We start from the raw sequence: 7,507 nt of genomic DNA, 5'->3' as shown, positions 1-7,507 counted from the left end.
GTTTAATTATTATATTTTAAATAATTTCTTATATTCCCAACATATTTTGGGTCCATTTTAAGCAAGCATTAAAGCAATTTTTACACAATAGTTGGGTTAAATAAAACTACCCAGCATTTAACCCAATCGCTGAGTTTGTCCATTTTCAACCCAACTTGGGTTGTTTTTAATCCAGCATTTTGTAATAATAGTTGCAACTTTAACTCTTAAATGTGCATTGAAACTTGCCAGCTGATAAAACTCATGATTCAGAGACCATATTCATATACCATCTAAGACTAAATGTAGATCTTAACTGGCTGAGTTAGATGGTGATTGACATTGGAAATATGTCATGCCAATAAAGTAAATTGAATTTGAATTTGAATTTTGGGGATTGACACTAAACAGTAGAAAATCAGTCCAGAGCTGTTAATGTCATTGGCTGTTAAAGTCTTATGTTGATTATAATAAATTGACATGTTGATAACACACACATAGTCTTTCAAAATGCCCTCAATTTCATGTAGCCTAGATCAGATACATACTATATGCATTAGCGGGTGTGGTGGTGTATGAGGTTGTGAGGGAAAAATCACAGTATACTCACTACAAAAAACTAGACTACACCACTGGTGTAGGGTCCGTGTAACGCTTTGCAGTTCTTTGTTCAATTTGCACCATCAAAATGAACCAAATGAAAAGTTGGCTTCAAACTTTCATTTTTTCATTTTTTAGAATACTTCACAAACGGATAATTGTCACTCAGTTTAATTTTCGATTCTACATGGGTTGTTGCGTCCGAATCTGATTTTTGAACAAACATAAATATGACTCATTATTCTGATTTTCCATTAATAATGAGCGCTCGCGGGTGGATCGTACCACCAGTGTCGCCGGGGGTGGAGCGTGTGTTGATATTCATCCAGAGCGCTGTACATTTATGGATAGATCTACGGCACGTCTGCCCAAGCAATAATTTAGCGCCTGCCCTACACTATTATGTACAGTACGTTGAGCTGTTCATAGAGTTTACTTTGGACTTAAGTAGGCCTAGCATATAAAGAATACGGTCAGTGCTTAACTCAGTAAAGTTGGCAAGGCTTGTTTGAGATGAGCAAATTCTGCGCAGAATCGATCACCGCGATCACCGCGAGATGCATGCCGGTTAGAAATGTGTCCGAGGGTGGTCCTATGGGGTCAGATTCCCGCCAATTGTATTGCAGTCACGGATCAAAAAATAATAAACGTGAATCACAAATTTAAAAACACATGTAAAAATATATAGCACAAACTTAACCAATAAGCTTTAAGCTGTGTCGTCAGCAAGTCGTTTCCCATCGTGCTTTTGGTCAGCGCAGTCGGTGGAGAGCAACTGCGCTCGACTGCAGAATCCGACACGTCCGCCTCGCCCTCGCGAGAGGTTTTGACACACGTCAGCATGACATCAGAGCAAGGCGGACCATATGGGATCAGATTCCCGCCAATAGTATTGCGGTCACGGATCAAAAAATAATACCACATGTATAACACATGTAAAAATATATAGCACAAACTTAAAAAAAATAATGCAAAATGATCGGAATGGCAAAGAACATGGTCACGGATCAAAATATAATAAGCGTAAATCGAAAAATCAAAAGCACATTTAAAAAAATAACAAGCATGAATCAAAACTTTAAACACATTAAAAATGATATTGCACAAATCTTAAACTTGTGTTTATGCGTTCTTAAATGTTGTTTTCCTTGCTTTTATTACTCTTTTCTTTCTGTTCTCTTTACATTTTCTGCTTATATTTTACTCTTTTGTGCGCTTGTGCAGTTTTTCTCTTTGCTCTTCTTTCTACGTTCTGCTCTTGCTTTTCCAAATGTTGCAATTCGAGTTTCATGTAAATTAGGCTGGGCTTAAGCGCCACCATTGGTCCACTAGTTCTAGATTGACAGCTCCTCCTCTAGCCAATCAATCGAAGGGAGGGAGATGACATCACTTCAATGCGACTCATGGCTACTGATGCTCACACTCATACAGGAGAAGATAACCATCACAGCTGGCAATTTCCGAGCTGTGGTAAACTCTTTCTGTTGCAGGACACTGTTATAATGTATATATATACATTATAACATGTACATATGTACCTTCATACATGTACCTGCAACTCGACCTGTCACCGGTATATAGGCTACTTCTACCTGGACAATCTTTTATTGTTAAATTTACCATCCTAACGACAACCTGTCACAGTTGTGCCTGTCTGACGATCTATCATTGTTATATTAATCTTTAATGCACCTATCACTGGACTTGACACCGTCAAACGCAGCGTCCACCATGCAGCAGCCTCACAACATCATTCTTATGTGTGCCTGGCTCGTCTATACCTGTTATGTTACTGTTAGATATTTTTAGTATTCATACAATAATATTAATAATAATATGCTTGCTTGTTGTCTCTTTTATTCCTGTCTTTTGCACAAGAGAATATAACATATGAAACCTACCTTACTAGGCTAATATATTTGCTCGTGAATTACATTTAAAGTAAGATATGCCATGGCAATTGTTTAGATCAGTAGTTCCCAAACTGGGGTACGTGAGGTGACAGAGGGGGTAACGTTACGCGAACAAAATGCAGAATTTTGCCATTCATTTAATTCTTCTCTACATTAAAATAACATTAAAACTGATCATGTATTTTCTAACAGGTACAATATGCCATATGACATCCAATCAAAATACCACATCTTTTGCGGTCAAATCTGACGGAGTCCATTTCCACATGCAGCGCACTGCATATAGCCTACAGTATAGGTTGCGTGCGGAGTCTGCAGCCTGAGCAAAACGCGCAACATACTGCCATTCTGTACCTGCAGATTTAGCACTTACTAGCACGAAGAACAATAGCCTGGCACAAAACGGGCTTAAATATCAATTTAAGATTCAAACTCTTGATACAAAACATAGCCTACCTTTTGTGAGTTCTTGTTTTTAATGTTGATAATATTATATGAGCAAAAATGCAAATCCAAATATCCACACAACAGTTCAACAAACAAAGGGGTAATATTAAGTGTTATTCTTCACAGTATTGTCAGTATTTGCTCTATTTTGCAACGAAAACAACAGCAGGATTACAACACAGCAGTGCTTCGAGAACGAATCTGCAACTTTGAATGAATTGTTCGTGAAAGTCATGATTCATTCATAAATACAGCCACTTGCTTCTTTGAATGAATGACTCGATGACTCAGGCATTAAGACAGTGACTTACCTCCATCTACTGGCGGTTTTAGTGTTTAAAATAATCACTTTTCACGTTTTTAGCATTGCATATTTCTCTATTGAACATTTTTTAATTTAAAACATTATTATTGTTGTAAAAGTATTCATAAAGATCAAAAACTGCACTAGAAAGTCAATTTAGGGGGCAAATATTGTCCCTTATTGGAAAATTTACAATCTAAGTGGAAGAGAGGGGGTACACAGAAGGATGGTAAGTGTCTCAGGGGGTACTCCACTCTGAAAAGTTTGGGAACCACTGGTTTAGATCATTGTATGTTGCTCGTAATAGTAAACTGTGCATATTTTGTCATGTATTGTTTTCCTGTAAACAGATTTATAGATTTTGTCTTCCATGTACAGTATGTCATTGACACGGGTGTTGGTTTATGAATTTGATCCCATTTTAACACTGAGATTATAAAATTATAAAGTTAAGCAATAGCCTTCACATCAGTGTTTTCCCCAATATTAGAGCAATTGCAAATGTTTATTGAGCTGTTGTATAAATCAATATAGCTATAAGTTAATTTTGAATGTGTTTTTGCACTATTTTAATGAAAGGAGTATCAAACAAAGTCACAGCAGAACAGCTTCGCTCGTCTCTGAGCAACACAGCAGTGTTTCATTAATGAATTCCTGATTTGAACGAGAAGTTTGAATGAACTTTTCGCCACCTACATATCTGTATCTGTAATTTTGTTTTTATTTAAAACATTAATCTTATAGTATTGTGCAATTATGTAGTTATGTAATTAAACACAATAAATGTGTGAATAAATCACTGCATATCAAATCCACCTGGTTTCTGTAACTATCTTCTCTGTAACACTATCGTAGTCAATGCAGAGATGATACATTCAGTCTTAGAATTAATTTACCTATGATCGTTTAACAACAATTAAGAAATATATTAGCTACAGTAGCCTTAGCATATTAGCACCATGAGCCAAGTAATATTTTTACACCAAATACCATATATTATGAACATAAAGATTAACAATCATAAGTAGACTGCACAATAAAAAGAGTATCTCAAATATAACTTTACAGATTGAAAGTCCTTGTAAAGTTTCAGATTAAACTGTTATCTTCTCCTGTATGAGTGTGAGCATCAGTAGCCATGAGTCGCATTGAAGTGATGTCATCTCCCTCCCTTCGATTGATTGGCTAGAGGAGGAGCTGTCAATCTAGAACTAGTGGACCAATGGTGGCGCTTAAGCCCAGCCTAATTTACATGAAACTCGAACTGCAACATTTGGAAAAGCAAGAGCAGAACGTAGAAAGAAGAGCAAAGAGAAAAACTGCACAAGCGCACAAAAGAGTAAAATATAAGCAGAAAATGTAAAGAGAGCAGAAAGAAAATAGTAATAAAAGCAAGGAAAACAACTTTTAAGAACGCATAAACACAAGTTTAAGATTTGTGCAATATCATTTTTAATGTGTTTAAAGTTTTGATTCATGCTTGTTATATTTTTTAAATGTGCTTTTAATTTTTCGATTTACGCTTATTATATTTTGATCCGTGACCATGTTTTTTGCCATTCCGATCATTTTGCATTATTTTTTTTAAGTTTGTGCTATATATTTTTACATGTGTTATACATGTGGTATTATTTTTTGATCCGTGACCGCAATACTATTGGCGGGAATCTGATCCCATATGGTCCGCCTTGCTCTGATGTCATGCTGACGTGTGTCAAAACCTCTCGCGAGGGCGAGGCGGACGTGTCGGATTCTGCAGTCGAGCGCAGTTGCTCTCCACCGACTGCGCTGACCAAAAGCACGATGGGAAACGACTTGCTGACGACACAGCTTAAAGCTTATTGGTTTAAACAACCGTGATGTATTGATCTCTTTTAAAATGTTTGATTTTAAAACACTAATACCATGATTTTATGTGTGTGAATTATGTGTGAATATTCCAAAAGTCTCTGACAGTGCGATCTCTCTGGGTTATGTGATTGTTATCATATTTATAAAAATATATAAAAACATGTCTGTATGTAACGGAGGCCAGCTAGTAGTTGCTGTGCGAGTAAACCTCACTCCTCTGATCTCAAGAGATGCTCTAGCGACTGATGAGGTTCCCAGCAAACACAATAACGTTGTAAAAACGTTTTTTTCACGTTGTGAAAAGGTCGTGATAACGTTTTAATCGGACGTATTTAATACGACAGATGTCGGGTTTTTTTTACGTTATAAATACGTTTTTTCACAACATTGCAGAAAAGTCTTTATAACGTTTTTATCACGTCTGAATGTCTCCTTGCAACGTTTTAAAAACGTACTTGACACGTCCAAACTAGTACTTCATATGCTGCCATCAAAATGTTTTTTTTAGTGTTATCTTTCCAGATAAAATGACTAAAACCATATAAAACAAATATATAAAACATAAATGTATGGTAAGATAAATACATTAAGTGGTGTATTTTATATTTCTTTATAATTCATCATAAGCTATTATGTCAGTTTACAACATTTCTGTAAATCTGAATATTCAACAGAACTTTTTTTACATTGCACTACCTTACCTGTAGAGCAGACCTCTGGTTGTTGTCCATTGTATAAGCCTACATTAACATATATGTAGGCCTAATAATTTATACTACACACAAATTTTGTCACTCATATTTATTCACAAAATGTAAAAAAAGTAACATGATATGGAAAAAAAGGTAAATATGTAAATAAATAAAACACATGAAAATTATGCCATTACTGGCGAATTTAAATATGGGGTCATTAACAAATTCCAAGAAATTTCAGAGGACAGATGTTTTTACAGAAGAAAAAAACATTTAATTTGTAAATTGTAAAGTATTTCATTTTAAATAGATACAAATTATTTTATTGCGATTATAATAATTATATTTTAATCACTTGTTTGCAGTAAAACTAATGCTTATATTTTAAGGATTTTTTTCAACACAAATTACAAATATATAGGCATCGGAACTTAAATAATATATATTAAATAAGAAGTTTATTGTTCAATAAATACCTGATTTTGAGAAACTATGTTAGCGATTTCTCGATTTTTCAGCGCTTTCATTGCAGGTTACATTGTTATGCCAGTAGGTGGCAGCTAGGAGCTGTCTTAATGACATAGTAAACCCAAAAATGAAAATTATGTCAATATTATTACTCACCCTTGTGCTGTTCTACAATATTAAGACCCAATACTAATATTAGTAGGCCCGCTGTACTGTTTTAAACGTTTTAGTAACTCTCTGGGCACTGAAAGTGTAAATTAAAGGATTAGTTCACTTTCTGAATGACAATGTCCTGATAATTTAGTCACCCCATGTCATCCAAGATGTTCATGTCTTTCTTTCTTCAGTCGAAAAGAAATGAAGGTTTTTGATGAAAACATTCCAGGATTATTCTCCTTATAGTGGTCTTCAATGGATCCCAGATGGTTGAAAGTCAAAATTACAGTTTCAGTGCAGCTTAAAAGGGCTTTAAATGATACCAGACAAGGAATAAGAATCTTATCTAGTGAAACGATCAGTCATTTTCGAAAAAAAAAAAAAATAACTGTATATGATTTATAAACACAAATGATCGCCTTGCGAGTGCTCCTGTGTTGTGTATGCTTCAAAAAGCTTACTCTGTATGTCCTACGCCTTCCCTATTCAACTTACGGAACGAACCCGGCACCAGTTCAGTTTTTTTCCGTACGTAGAATAGGGAAGGCATTGGATATACAGCATTAGAAGAATACGGAACATGAAAGCACTCGCAATGAAAGCACTTAAAAAACGGCTGATCGTTTTGCTTGATAAGACCCTTATTCCTTGTCTGGTATCACTGAAAGCCTTTTAAGTTGCACTGAAACTGTAATTTTGACCTTCAATCGTCTGGAGTCCACTGAAGTCCATAGGAGAATAATCCTGGAATGTTTTCATCAAAAACCTTAATTTCTTTTTGACCAAAGAAAGAAAGACATGAACATCTTGGATGACATGGGGTGAGTAAATTATCAGGACATTGTCATTCAAAAAGTGAACTAATCCTTTAACTTGCTGGCAATGGAGGCCTCACTGAGCCATCAGATTTCAGCAAAAATATCTTAATTTGTGTTCCGAAGATCAACGAAGGTCTAACGGGTGTAGACTGACACAAGGGTTAGTAATTAATGATATTATTTTCATTTTTGGTTGAACTAACCCTTTAATTGCTGATCCAAACAGTTATAATGCCGAATTCTGTAACCCACTAAATTATGTGACCCTAGTAGGTT

This window comes from Chanodichthys erythropterus, chromosome 16, assembly GCF_024489055.1.
Source record: "Chanodichthys erythropterus isolate Z2021 chromosome 16, ASM2448905v1, whole genome shotgun sequence".
NCBI lineage: Eukaryota > Metazoa > Chordata > Actinopteri > Cypriniformes > Xenocyprididae > Chanodichthys > Chanodichthys erythropterus.
The sequence above is the reverse complement of the archived record's forward strand: the minus strand, read 5'-3'. Positions refer to the sequence as shown.